At 40.7% G+C, this 13822-nt stretch overlaps 1 long non-coding RNA gene across 9 annotated transcripts; it reads left to right on the top strand.

Moving 5' to 3' along the window:
- Positions 1-2788: 2788 nt before the first annotated feature.
- LOC120799599 lies at positions 2789-12810 on the top strand. Of its 9 annotated transcripts, none has more exons than XR_005708864.1 (7): positions 2789-2915; positions 3792-3896; positions 4062-4085; positions 5067-5167; positions 7473-7601; positions 8893-9051; positions 10109-12810. It is a non-coding gene; the product is annotated as an uncharacterized LOC120799599 (long non-coding RNA). The 9 variants fall into 9 exon arrangements; XR_005708861.1 differs by having other exon boundaries at positions 7452-7601; XR_005708860.1 differs by lacking the exon at positions 4062-4085.
- Positions 12811-13822: the final 1012 nt, after the last annotated feature.

The following is a 13822-nucleotide window of genomic DNA, read 5'->3' as shown; positions in this document are numbered from 1 at the left end:
ATTTCTTACTGTCTTTTCATAAGTGGTCTAAAAGGGAATTAGACCTCTCTGGGGTTGGTCTGAACCCGAACATAAGCAATGTCACCTCGATCAAATGTGTATGGCCAGCAACAGGATGGGTTATCACTTCAATACACATCCTGCAGTGGGTTCTGTGTGACCCTAAAGTAAAGCCAAGTCAAAAAAAGCACTAAGGTTTCGTGGCCATCAGTTAGCTCAGTTTGTTTATAATTTTAATAATAATTCATCGTTTTTATTTTAACCTTCAATGTTATGAATTCGCAATTTTTAGTACAGTTTTTATAACTTTCTAAAATGGAACATAAAATATATAAAATATAATGCTTCCTGAAACTGACCTTTTTAGCATATTTACTCAAAGAGGTCACTGAAAAGTAACTCTTACCAAACTCATCCTCCCTAAGTGCAATTGAGAAGCAAGTTTATTCAGAAACCACTGCTGCACTGCATCGAAGAGCACACAATCTGCAGGCTTTTTTTTCTTCTCTCAAAGAACGGTATATCCACTCTGAAAGAAACCGAGAGGTTACCTCACATTCATCGCTTAACATTATTCAGTAGTGAACTTTATTTTCATGCTAATCATTTTCGTCAAGCCAGGCATCACATTTTTTTTCAAATGCTAAAACATGAAACACTTCACGTACTGTGATTTTGGCTGAGGCTCGTGATAGGGCTACTGCAGTGCAAAGATAGCAGGTATAGATGGAGTGCATGTACCCCTGTTTTTTTTTATAGTTAAGTCCTGTGTCAATGCAAATCAGTAAGTACATTATAAAGTGGCTTTCCTCTTGGGCAATGTTAATGGTTGCAGTGGGTCAAGTATGCTTGGCTGTACTTGAATGCAAAAAAAATGCAGAGATGACGGTTGAATCGCCATCCTTCAAGCCAGAAGAGGGACGAGTTTTACTATACTGCGCCGCCCACTTTCACAGAAAAGTCTCACAGCATAGTTTATACTTATATTAACAATATTTGACATAGAAAAAGAGCGGTTGTATGTATTAGGATAGTATGGAAATTTGAAAGGATTGTGATATAAACGACAAGTTGGATCTGGAAAATAACAAAATCATTCGCTCAGCTGGCCTCTAAACCCTCTCATTAAAAGACATGTCAGGGTCTCTTGTTCGCCTCCTCTCTGCAGCAGTGCCAAGCCAAGAAACTGTTTGCCCTGGGTTAAACTATTACTTGATTTGTCTTGAAATATACAAATTTACTGCAATGGCCTTTCAAACCTGTGGTGGGTGCCAAGACACACTGCTGTAGATGCAGGTTCAAATGATGAAATTAAACCTAGACCCAAATACATTAATGCAGAAACCCTTAGCTACTTCGGAGACATTAGAAAACCTCCATCCATTCTAATGAACATACCAGACTTTGATTCACAGGGTTTAAACTATAGGATATGGATGATGGCAGATAACGAGAATCACACTGTGTTTGTTTCTTTTCTGGTATGCAGTTACCTGCTGTACTTCATTAGAAGTGCCACATTAGCATGCCTTTATTCTCTCCGCCACAAGGTGGGACTCCTGCCACTATACATCAACAAATATTAATGTTGCATGTACACTGCAATGAAAAAACAAGGCTGTTTCTTTACTTACCTTTCTTTTACATGGATCATCAACTGCAGAGGTCGTTTACCTTTTTTGCCTGCAACATGTAGATGTAGCCTCAGTAGCACAATATGCATTATCTAGCCATCAAGTGCAAACTTAGGACCTCTTTTATAAGGTTTTACTTTCAAAACGAGCTGGCTGGAAAAATGTAATAATCAGTCAGAGAAACAGTTTTCAACAAACTCACGGAGCTCATGTTAATGCCGGCTCAGGACCTGTGTCCACAGGCAGCAGATTTTGCGTTGGCAGCGTGTATTTTCTGTACAAACCCCATGAAGATCAGCGTTAACAGCGCTCAATATCCTCGGTGCAAAAACGCCATCAGTGTACTTTGGAGCTTTTTTTTTCACGGTGCTTCTGGCGCTTTCAGTTGAAAATAGTTCCGCTTCTGTAACACCGCCGAGCTCGTCAATGTCAACACCGATATCAACTCCGTCGGCAATGGCGGAGGAAAAAACTGAGCCTGGCTGTCACTGGCAACCCAGTTATTTACGCTCTAACATTGAAGGGTTACCGTGATCAGTATTTGAAATCAAGCGCTAGGAGGGATGTTGCCACATCTGTCGGGACTACACGTGACTATCCTCGTCACAGTCGTACTTCTAATTGCTCACAACCAAGTTCTGCAGAACTACTAGAACTGCTTTTGTAATCTAGCCATGACCGTGTCATGGACACTCCCTGTGCAAAAACAGATGCCTTTGGACACAGTCCCTTAGTGGACTAGCTAACTACAGCTGATAAAACCTGCCAATAACAGTTGTGTATTTTAGCAAGTAAAATGGACGGTGACTGTCTAGGAATGAGAAGCCAGCTTTTGTCTGTCTCAATTTCTGAAATCAAGTTTGTGTCATTAGTCATTGTTGCAACAACCCCTTGTGCTTTGCTCAACACAATGACAAACCATCATGGTGAAACACAAGCTACTGATAAAAATAGGTCTCAGAGCGCAGTGGTGTCGTTGTCGCACTGTGCCTGAAAGCCCCATGAGAGCAGAATGCTGGACAGACGTAGCAACAGCAACCTAGGGGGCGGGGCCCATCCATTCTGGTTGTAGGGCAGGTGTCCACTGGCGGGCTGATCAAAGTCCTTGGAGTGAGGTGAGAAATCAACTCACCTGTGCCACCAGCGATCTTAAGTACTGCAACCTCGAGAAGGTGAGTTTTTCCAGGCAGAGAAGGAACTGAGAGCTGAGCTGTACCAGCTTCTGCCATGGAAATAACACTGTGGTGCGCACTTCTGTCTAAACACAGCACTAGGGTCAAGGTAAGACGGCTCACTCTTGTTACTGTGTGTTAATGTTAACGGCTGGTTTACTGAGTACTGAGACAGTTTGTCAGCCTTTCTATAGCTTTGCTAACTGGGAAAAAAAACCAAAACAACCACACTGGTGGTCTGTATACAGTTTCAGTGACTGTTCGAGTGAGTCAGAGGTGGCAGAATACAGACTGATTGATTTGGATGGAAAATAGGGCAACAAATAGGAGAGAAAGTCACCAGCAGATGTTAGATGAGTGACTCACTAGTGTTTATAGAACAACTTACCGTCTCTTTGATGCAGCTGATTTACTGATTAAAATCCTGTCTTGATGCATATAGCTTATTAATGAAATGCTGTCTGTATGCAATACATCCATCTAATATTTTTAGACATGTATGTTGTTCAACATAGTAAAAAATTCAGTTTGAGGCTTAGGTTTGTCTCTACATGCGTGTTGACCCACTTACTTTTTGCTTGAAGTGTACACTTTTTGCACGAGTTTTCCATTGCAGCAAAACGCAATGATTCCTGCTCTACTTCTTGTCCTTACGTGGTTGCACCTAAATATCTGTTTCAAGGGTAGACTAGGTAAGAGATTATTGTTAAGGAAAGTTTGATGAGATTAAAATACTTTTTTAATGAGATTATTTAACGTAAGTACATTATTTTACGTGAATGATTTTAATAAATTTAATTTTGCAGTCAGTCCTGGGAAAATCATCCCTTTGTCTAGGTTCACAGGAGTATTTGAAATATTGGCTTCCTAGTGCAAGTGTTGCATTTTCTAAATTACATGTGTATTTACTCAGATTCCCAAGTGACTGAATAAATAGATGTTATTGGTTAAATTTCCCTTTTGATAGATGAGCCTCTCCTTCCAGATAACCAAGCCATTCCACAGCCGCTGCATCCCTTTGTGAATAGAGGAAGACAGTGCCATCGACGTTCACCACAAGGGACAGATATCAGTGATTTCAAGTATGAGAGTGAGTATGTGTGATCTATGGTCTGAACGCCCATGGATCTCTGATTTCTACTTCACAGCTGCCATACATTCACTGATGGCCATTTTCTTCTTGTCCACATTAAAAACTTTCATCCTTTCTTTCTCTCTCTTCTCCCTTTCCTCTTTCCTCCTTTATGGTAATCAGGCCCAGCTGTGCTCTGCCTATCTGGTAATCTCTCGCTCAATCCCACATTCTCTGACCATTTCACCTGATGCCATCACCGTTTTCACTTGATCTTTCCCCTCCGGCTACACATTACTGATCATCCTCTTTGCACCCTGCTCTCTCAGATCTCCCTCTCTTTCTCATCCTCTTTAACCCATCACCTAATTTTTTTTTTTTTTCTTTACTTAACGACTAATAGTTTCATTTTAATACAAGCCCGTCTACACTACAGTCCCCACTCCTTGGCCCTTGTTCCTCTCTGTCTCGCTCTCTCTGTTTGTGGCCCCCGCGGTGGCATAATTTAATATTCGCGGTGTCACAGTAAAGAGAGAGGAGGCTGGGGTTGTCAGCACAGCGCGAGGGCCCACATTGATTTAGCGCTAGCATCACAGAGGGAGCATCTCTCTTTATTTTATTAGTTGGCTACGGTCAATCTGGGGCAGTGACAGGGAGGAGGGGCAGTACGGCTCAAATAAAAAGCTGGAAGGCAGGAGTAGAAGTAGCAGCATGTACTGTATTTACTGTGTACTCACAGGAAAACCATGCAGGCACCGTTTGTGTGAAAGGATTTAAGGAATTATGACATAATTTGCGTCTGCTCTCTCATACTAGCAGTTTTTCTCATCTGTAATTACTCAGTGTCTGCCGTCTATGCAGTAATTAACAGAGGTATGCGTACTGTCTGCTAAGCAATGTGTAATGTATGTGTATGACAACAGTTAAGTGCTGCAGTCAGGGCCTTAATGATAATCGGCATTTTGGTGGAGTGGGTTTGGTTTAAGAGTCTGTTTCTCTACACTTTATGCCACTTTGCAGTGTGATTATCAGAGTCATATCTAACTCCAGCCCCAACTCCAATTCCTTTGCAATCAATATTTTCATCTGCTAGGTGATATTTTAGCTGGGAAACATGCGGCAGACATGTTCGCAGGTGTATGTGTTATATATGTGTTTGTGTTTGTGTGTGTGTGTGGAACTGTGAAGACACAAACAGTGCAGGTGTGGAACTGGGAGCAACACAGGCGATTCTGGTGATATACAGCGTTTGCATGCAGAAGTCATCACGGTCACTTCCCCACTGAGCGGTAAACATGCAAACACTTTCAGTCTTTTTGAACTACTTCATTATGATTGCTTTTCAGCCTCTCTTTATGACTCAAGAGTTTCATTGATTTGGTGAAAATGTGAATAATTTTTACCTTAATTCACTCCATTCTAGTACTAGAATACTAGTGGGCTGGGTGGTATGGCCTCAAATTTTTTGAAATCAGGATATAATTTGAAGCAGGCATGGTAACTGTATATATCAAGGTCTATTCGTTTTTTTTTTTTTTTTAAACCACTACAAATACTGTCGTCCAACATAATTTGCAGATTATCATTTTCTGCTTGTCTGACTTTTTGAACCCAAACCATGTCTATATAATGGAAGTTGCACCTGCCTCTTTTACCAGCTCCTCCTGGTTGTATGCAGTGCTTACAGCCCTTTCTTTGTTAAAGCATCATTGGCTCTCAAGTTTTCCAGACGATTCATTGGCGAAGCTTCAGCTCCATTTAAATAGATATCCCACCATATTGCCGTTAAGTAGACCCCTCATTATGCTGGCTTTGCTCGTTTACACTGAACCAGACAAAGTCGGCTCTGTGACTACCTCTGCTGCCCACTTAAAGATGGAACAACAATGCCTGCTCATTATATGTTCATGACTTTTATGCGGAATAGCGAGGCGGAATAAAGGCACAACATTCCTGCCTTGAATTGGCTGTAAAAAAAAAAAAAGTGGCTTTCTTCTTTCTGGCAGACTAGGCACGGTTTAGTGCATTGCTACCGCCCACTTTTATGTAATTATGCTCTACCGGTCAGAATGGTATAGTCAAAATCCATACTGTAGGGCAAATTCATACCGGGGTATTTTTTTTTTTTTTTTTAAACAATTTCTACCATCCACCCCTACCTGGTAGTCTGTAATTGTATATGCTACTTTTGTAAATACCTTTGCGTCTGTTATTTGCTTGCTTGCTGCCTCAGGAAACAAATGTCTCACTTTTGTCTGCTGTCAGTCAATGAGAACTGATTCCCTCTGTTCCCTTGATTTTTCTATTGGAGTACACCTATCACCTAGCCTATGACTCCTGAGTCCATTGGTCATTTCCCAGTCTTATTTTGGTATATAATTCTGGCCTTCAGCACCATCACGAAAAAAAAAAAATTTCCACAGTAATTAACAAACCCCACGTTTCTAGACATGTACTGATTGAAATCATAGTTGAAAGTGTCAGATTAGTCTTCATTCTCCAATCTTTTAACCGGTGAATGTGACGGTTGGCGCTGGCTAAAAATGAGAAGCTGCTACCTGGGTGTTTTGTACACTGCTCTTTGCTAATCATAATTGGCGTTGTAACTTAGTGAATTCCTGCAGTTTGCCAACCTCAGTATTTGAACTCAGTCACTCAAGGTGGACCCAAGTGATGTTTTACATTCACACACTCTAATTAATTGTAATTCATTAATTCTGGTGCAGCGTGGTAAAGGAGAGCAGTGCTGCAACACTAGGAGGCTCAGATGGACAGAGTATAGTAATGAGAACTGATTTTGATCGGCTTTATTTTAGCCAATACCAATGCATTCAAATATAGGGTTTCAAATATGCCAGGATCATCCCCCCGACGCCAATCTTTTTGTCTTGCCTTGGGACATTTCTAATAATCACAAGTGGATTGAGCATCCCTAGTCAGTCCTCATGCAGATAATCTATGTAGGGTTTAGACACTGAGAATTTTCTATACACTGGAGCTTTCCATCTTGTTTTCTAGAAGTAAGCTGTCCACACTTAAATGCCAAATACTGAAACGAAAACAGAAAAAATCATTTAAGATAGAATCCTTTCCTCTTTCTGCTCCTTCTGTCAACTAGTAGTTGTCAGACAACAAAATGATGCATTACTGCTACCTTCACGTCTTCATTGTAAACTTAGTTCTGCTGACTCTGTCTCTGTGTGATGGCTTAATTTCTGCTCTCCTGACAGAAAAAGAAAAATAAGTCAATAACAACACCTGTAATGTGAGATAGGCTATACTGAATCACAAAGTAAATAATCGCAGAGAGAAAGTCCTAGTGTGGGTAGAAGGCCACAACAGAAGAGAAAAAAAAGATACATTTTCCAATTGATCTGTGTTGCTGTGAATGTGGTGTTACAACATTATTCATAAGGTGATGGGAGCGATTACCTGATGTGTGAGGAAAGAATGCTGCAGTTTTGGGATGTGAGGTCTTAGTGTTTTGAAGTGAGTGTGGTGGGTGACTGTTGTTAGGAATGTCAGTCTCTATTTGAGGTAAAAATTCTAATAAAGTTGTATAATTTTTCTCAGAATTTAATTACAACCAAGCAGAATACCCAGAGCACCCCTTGGAAGACAAACCAGGACTACATATTTTTGCTCAGACTGCATCAATATATTGATGTCCCCTGTGCGAACGATCCTCTGGAGGATGTCGGTGGGGATTCAAGAGTACAGCAGGTGATGGAATATGTCATGTAGCATTTGATTTCATGTGTATTTGTGTCAAAATGCTGTGGAGGGATCGATCTATTGTGCAAAATGATGTACGCATGTATCATGATGAGGTACAGGGCCAAGGTTTTAAGCTGAGAGCGCTGTAATTCACTACAGCTATGAGTGTTCATGCAAGTTTGTGTGTGTGTGCAACAATGCTTGCGTGATTCATAAGATGGAACCCGCCTGGCTATGAGGGAACTCATTAGCCTCCTGTCGTCTCGCCTCCCGGTAGGAAAAATACCTGGCATCTGGGAGTTTATATTCCCTCTTCTTTATAACTCGCGCTCTCTCTTGCTCTTTATTGCTTCCACACTCTGTGCCACAAAATCCAAGAGCAATCACCAATCAATCTTGTACATTCACCTAGCCCTCTCTGCTGCTAACCACCACCTGCCTTCTGCTGTTTTTTCCTTCACTGCTCTCTCAGCCTCCTTCAGTCACATCCAAGCACATCCTCTTCTCCTGCTTTTGTATTATATCCCATTAAGGCTCATCAGGCTCATCGCCTTGTACTTCTGTAATCATGTCATCCATGCATTCTTCCCATCCTCCTTACTTCACCCTAGTCATCTATCACTCTCCTGCCTTGTCTCCTCCACCCTTATGGTCTGCTTTTATAAAACTCCCAAGTGATTGCTTGTCACAGCTGATTCTGTGACTTTGACACCTCTTCCCCCTCCCGCGCTCTCCTTTCACCTACCCCATACCTATAATTTCACTTTGTCGCCATGGAGATCCTTTCTGCTTGTGCAAGTCATGTCATAGGTTTAGTGCAGGTGAAAGAGGTATGAAATGGGGTAAATTTTCATGACAGTTTGCGGTACACAAGAAAGTGAAGAAAAGAACAATCAAGGACATCCAGGAAGGTATCGGAAACAGTCATTTGTTCTGAATACATGAAATGCACTTGTGGAATACAGCTAAAAGCTCTACCCCAGAGAGGACTTATTTTGGGAAATAAGTTGGTCCATGCTTAGCTGTTTTGAAGGTGGAGAATCTTAAAAAAAAAAAAAAGTGGGACAAAAGTTGTTTTATATTACTGGCAGTTCAGTAATAGACAGTAAAGACATTTCTTATTCTATGAAGGATACAGATTATTGGTCATTTCAGAGACTGTCCTTCAGGGAGAAACAACCGCATCAGCCATTTCAGCAAATGCCCAATAACAACATACTGTATGTACTGTGTATGGTCAAGTGGCAAAGCCCCCAGCCATAAGAATTAGGACTAAGTGGTCTGACATTGTTTATAGAGCCGCAGAAGTTGAGGAGGACAGACAGGTCAACCAAACTTAGGACTTTGACAAGCTGTTCACTTCTTGCTTCCTACCAACAGTCATTGGTGGTTTCTTTTAACCGTGACCTCGATTGCTGCCCAACGTTGACCAAGTAGTTATCCGCCATAGATGAAGGTACCCTAACTTTAATGAAGTACTTATTTTAACCTAAACCATAACATTTCCTTAACCTTAAAGTGTGGTGTTTTTTTTTTTTTTTATTTTTTATTTTTTTTTGCCTTGACATAACCAAACCTTAACCATAATGGTGTGCAAAAATGGTTTTATTTTTGCAATGGGTTTATAAGCAATCTGTAAATGATTTTAGCTGCCAATAGGAGCATCTGATCAGATCTGTTCTGTAAGGCAATTACTAGCACTTATAAGAGTAAATGCATTAGGTTATATTGATTATCAATTAATTTGTCCATTTTTAGGTCACTGTAGTGTTACCATGAGTCGATTATTTGATCTATTAATCACCAGAAAATTAGTCGCCAATAAATCAATTGTGTAAGATATTCATTATGCAAAAATATAAAAGTTACAACTTTTAAAATGTGAAAATTTGCTGCCTTTTTGTTTTTTAAAATTAAAATTCTTTTTCTAAGTTGAGTATTATTATTTTTTTTTTTTTTTTGTTTTGGACTTGAGCAGACAATTTGAATATGTCCCCTGGGGTTCTGGGAACTTGTGCTGGGTATTTTTTTTTTTTTTTTTAAACAGATCCAACAATTTGTAAATTAATGGGAAAAAAAAAGAACAAATGAACTGTTGATGAAAATATTTGCTAATTGCAGTCATACCCATGTGATTCCATTTTTAGTCTCAGAAATGGTAAATAGTGAAGAATGCCCCTCAAAAGTTCCCAGAGCCCAAGGTAATGTCTTCAAATTCCTTTTGTCCATCACACAGTCCAAAACCTAAAGAGATTTTTATTTACAGTGATATAAATCAGAATAAAACTAGAACCAGCAAATATTTGTCATTTTTCCTCCATAAATGACTTAAATGATCTCATTATCACAACTGTTAATTTTCTCTTGAACAACTAATTGTTTTAGCAGAAATTAATTTACAGAGCTTACCACTGAACATGGATATGTTGTGTCTCATCTTTCCAGCTCTACCTTCGATCTGTTGGGTTTAATTTCACTACGTTTTCTCTTCCCTTTACCCTCCGCTCCTCCAGCTTCCCCTTCTCTATCCTCCTCCCTGTCCTCTTTGTAGCCGCTGCGGTCCACAGGGTAATGGTGCTTGTCGTCTGGAGTCTGTTCCATCAATATGTGGCCCCTCTGTCTGGACTGCGTGGGTCATCCTGGGTTTACACTCCCAGCCACTACATGCCCATCCACTCAGCCTCACCCTCTTACCGAAAGTCCCTCCCAGCCAGTTTTAATCACTGACTTCTTCCTCTAAGCTTTGGTGGTTTCTTAATACTGTTCATGGTATACAAGCAAATACTGTGTACCATGGCAACAATTTGAAGTATATGTAACACAAAAATGTGAAATGGAAATACCAAAATCCCCCAAGATATCACATCAAACAAAGGATCCTGCGGTATGTCTGCAAACTGCAGAACCCACAATAAGACCTTAACTGCCTTGAAGTAATCACCTGCAAGCCACACAGAGAGAGGAATAAAGCATGTCAGGCACAAAAAGAGAACTCATAACCATTAAAGTCAGTACAGTAATTGAATGAATGCTGGGCTGCTGCTTTAGTGGCTGGGGCACAGGTATGTGTCCTAACAAGATGGCAGGATGCAGGGCTTTTTTGGTTGTTACAGTAGTTGTTGCATCATTAGATTTTAAGAGCTGATTCAGTGTTTGGATTGGGCTTAGTCAAATGTGAAATGGCAAAGGAGGGAATGCTGTCGTTACAGCAGGTAATTTCACACAATGATGGATTGACACAAAGCACATTTTACATTCCTCGTCACAACCTCTTGAGTGTGTGTGCACCTCAGTGTGTGAATACCTGGCTGTTTGCGTTCCCTGTATTTTACTTTGGGTATGTGTGCACTGATGAGGCTCTCTGTGTAGGTGAAGACACTCCGCCATGCATTTCTGTCAGCTGGTAAATTATCTTTGCAGCACGGATAAACACAATTGCACATCAGTATGCAAGAAAGAATGTTTCTGGTGGGTAAGTGGTACAGTTATAAAATAGGAAAGATCTGTATGCGCGCACAATCGTGTGTTTGTTTGCATTTCTCAGCATGGGCCTAGAGAGCAGGGTGGTCACCCACCATGACATATGGTGTGCACCCAGGTGATGAGCCAGTTTCCAGTACAGGCCTTTTTGTGTGTGTGTGTGTGTGTGTGTCTTTCACTCTGATGACCATCTGTGCCCTGCTCTTCAAAGCAGCCCTATCTGCTGAGCCCCATAGACAAATGAATTATTAAACTGCTTTTCCAGGTGACACCCTAACCATTTGTTACCTCCTCTCTGGTGGGGCAGACACAGACTTGAGGAAACAATCACTCAGTCCTTGCCCATACTCTCCCACCTGATCCCTTATCGCCCATGTGTGCCCCTCTCTCGTCCACTTTCTTGTACCCATATACTCATCCTTCACATCCTCTGGTAACTGTAGCATTCCTCTGCTTCCATTGCCTGCTCATTTAATGTCTCTGTCCTTATTACCCGACTGCTTTGCCTCTAAAATGACTCCAAGCTTAATTTGGTCTCTCCCGTTCTCTCACTCTCTCTCTGTCCAAAAAAGTCAATCTTTTTCCCAGCTCCAGCCTCAGGGACTGCGACCGCTTGAGGAAACCAATAAGGTTGATTAAGTGATGACAGTATAATTACAGCGATGGCACAGGCGCAATCAATTTCTTGTTTCCTGAATAGGATAAATGAGCCGACCTGGGTCATCATCGTATGGGAGATAACTTCCCTCTGTGCATACTCAGATAAAGGCTGGGAGACTAAGTGAAAGAATCAAATGTGAATAAAGACACAAGGTCTTTTGTTCAATAAATGTTCTTGACCGTTCTGTGTACAATTACGAAGTACTACTTAAAAAAATCATTTGAGAGAAATGTACGTGCCAACCTCTTTATCACCGATGAACTGGACAGACTCCACAGATCAAAGTGAACCAGAAGCTTTAAAAGCAGAAACATCTTAGTGCAACAGCTTAGTAAACTGTAACCGCTATTAGACAGCCATTTGAAAAGGTTGAGAATATAAACACCTGTGTGTCAGTACAAACAAGCTGACCTGTAAGTTTGTATTCTCTGTACACACATTCTTCAGGAGCATGGTCTCTCGAAGCAAAAAAGGTTCGAACAATGGAGATACAGCATAATACCATTCATTATGAATTGAGCCTCTCAACCATGCCAGTGCAGCCAACTAAAAGTGCTCAGAAGCACAACGTGTGGAGAATGAGAGTAGGTACATCTTTATGCAGGTGTCCACTGATGGGCAGGAAGGACAACCAGGCGCGCTAATTTTGATTTTCTCATGATATAGCAGCACAGAGTTGTTTTCTACTCCACTCAGCTGTGCAAAATTATAAATTAAGCACTTTGTTGTACAGTGGCAATGTGAGAAAATAACTGCCCAACCGGGGGTGAGTAGTGTATTTCCTCAAATTAAAACCGGTAGTCAATTAAAAGCCCGGCCTCCGACAATGCCCGGGGACGTGTCTGACAAGAAATAAAAAAAGCCAGCCTCCAAAAACCGGCTGGGGAAACAACAAATGTGGATAAACTCCTGGTGGTTGTCATAGAACTTGCATGCCAGTTAAGCATAATGTCCATTTCTGCTGCTTTAAGCTAATGAGTTCAACAATAGTCATGCTATTTATTTATTTTTTTATTTTTTTTTCTTCCCCCGTTCTGATCCACTTGTCCTTTAGTCCAGTCCGGCTGTTGTTGCGTAGGGTATGCCTGTAATGTTTCACAATAAAAGCCCTGTTAAGAAATGAGGTTTCTGTCCAGTGAAACACTGGAGGACTTTTAATTTGAAATGGTTACAGGAAGTGTTGTTTGTTTATTAAAAGCATAATTCAGTACCTTTTTAACAGGGCAAACAGAAGTGGATCAAAACACGTGCAAACTTCAAAGGTTTGAGACACAAAAGACGGTCACCCACTTTGGGAACGCATCGTAAGATAGCATCCTAAGACACATGCTTCTTAACTTATAGACCCCATTTTCTCAGCCCCTATCCACTGTTTCCCCAAGGACCTTTTTTTTAAAGCAGCGGTGCTGTTGCGCGTGCGTCCACGGTAGCATAAAATGACCTTAGAATCATTATAGATAGGGTTATTCATGTTCGCCTTCTCATGTGTGTGTCAATTTACACGGTGCTTTTCGACACTTGAAGGGCTCTGGAGGCCCAGATAGCTGTAGAAGACTGAAACGCCTCACCACAGAAAATTACTTACACGATTTTTATGGAACATAAATAGAAATAGATAATATAAACTGAATGAAGTAGTCTTTGAGACGCATCTGAAAATTCAAATATAACAAGATAAGTGCACAGAACAAAGCTGCACCAGTTTAGTCCAAGTTTGTACCTTCTTTGAAGTTGGCACCCCATTCGGTCAGGATATTGAGAACCATTTTGATTTGTTTGTGTACGTTTTGATAATGATGAAGCACAGATAATTGTTTTTCGCACAAATGTGCACAAATGATGTAGAGAAGAATGGGATGACTTTGGAGTCAACTGGGCATTAATGGGGTGCTGACATAATAGGCCTATGCTTCAAATTCCAATAATTCTAAATGTATAATATATCTATATATATCTATATATAGATATAGATATAGATAGATATCTATATATATCAACCAGGACTGAAATCTTGGAGACTGCCGCTTTAAAACAGGTAATTGGTTTTACCGTCGTTGCTGATAGGTGTATAATGTCAGCACAATCT

Source organism: Xiphias gladius, chromosome 15, assembly GCF_016859285.1.
Source record: "Xiphias gladius isolate SHS-SW01 ecotype Sanya breed wild chromosome 15, ASM1685928v1, whole genome shotgun sequence".
Taxonomy (NCBI): Eukaryota; Metazoa; Chordata; class Actinopteri; order Istiophoriformes; family Xiphiidae; genus Xiphias; species Xiphias gladius.
The sequence above is the reverse complement of the archived record's forward strand: the minus strand, read 5'-3'. Positions and strand labels throughout refer to the sequence as shown.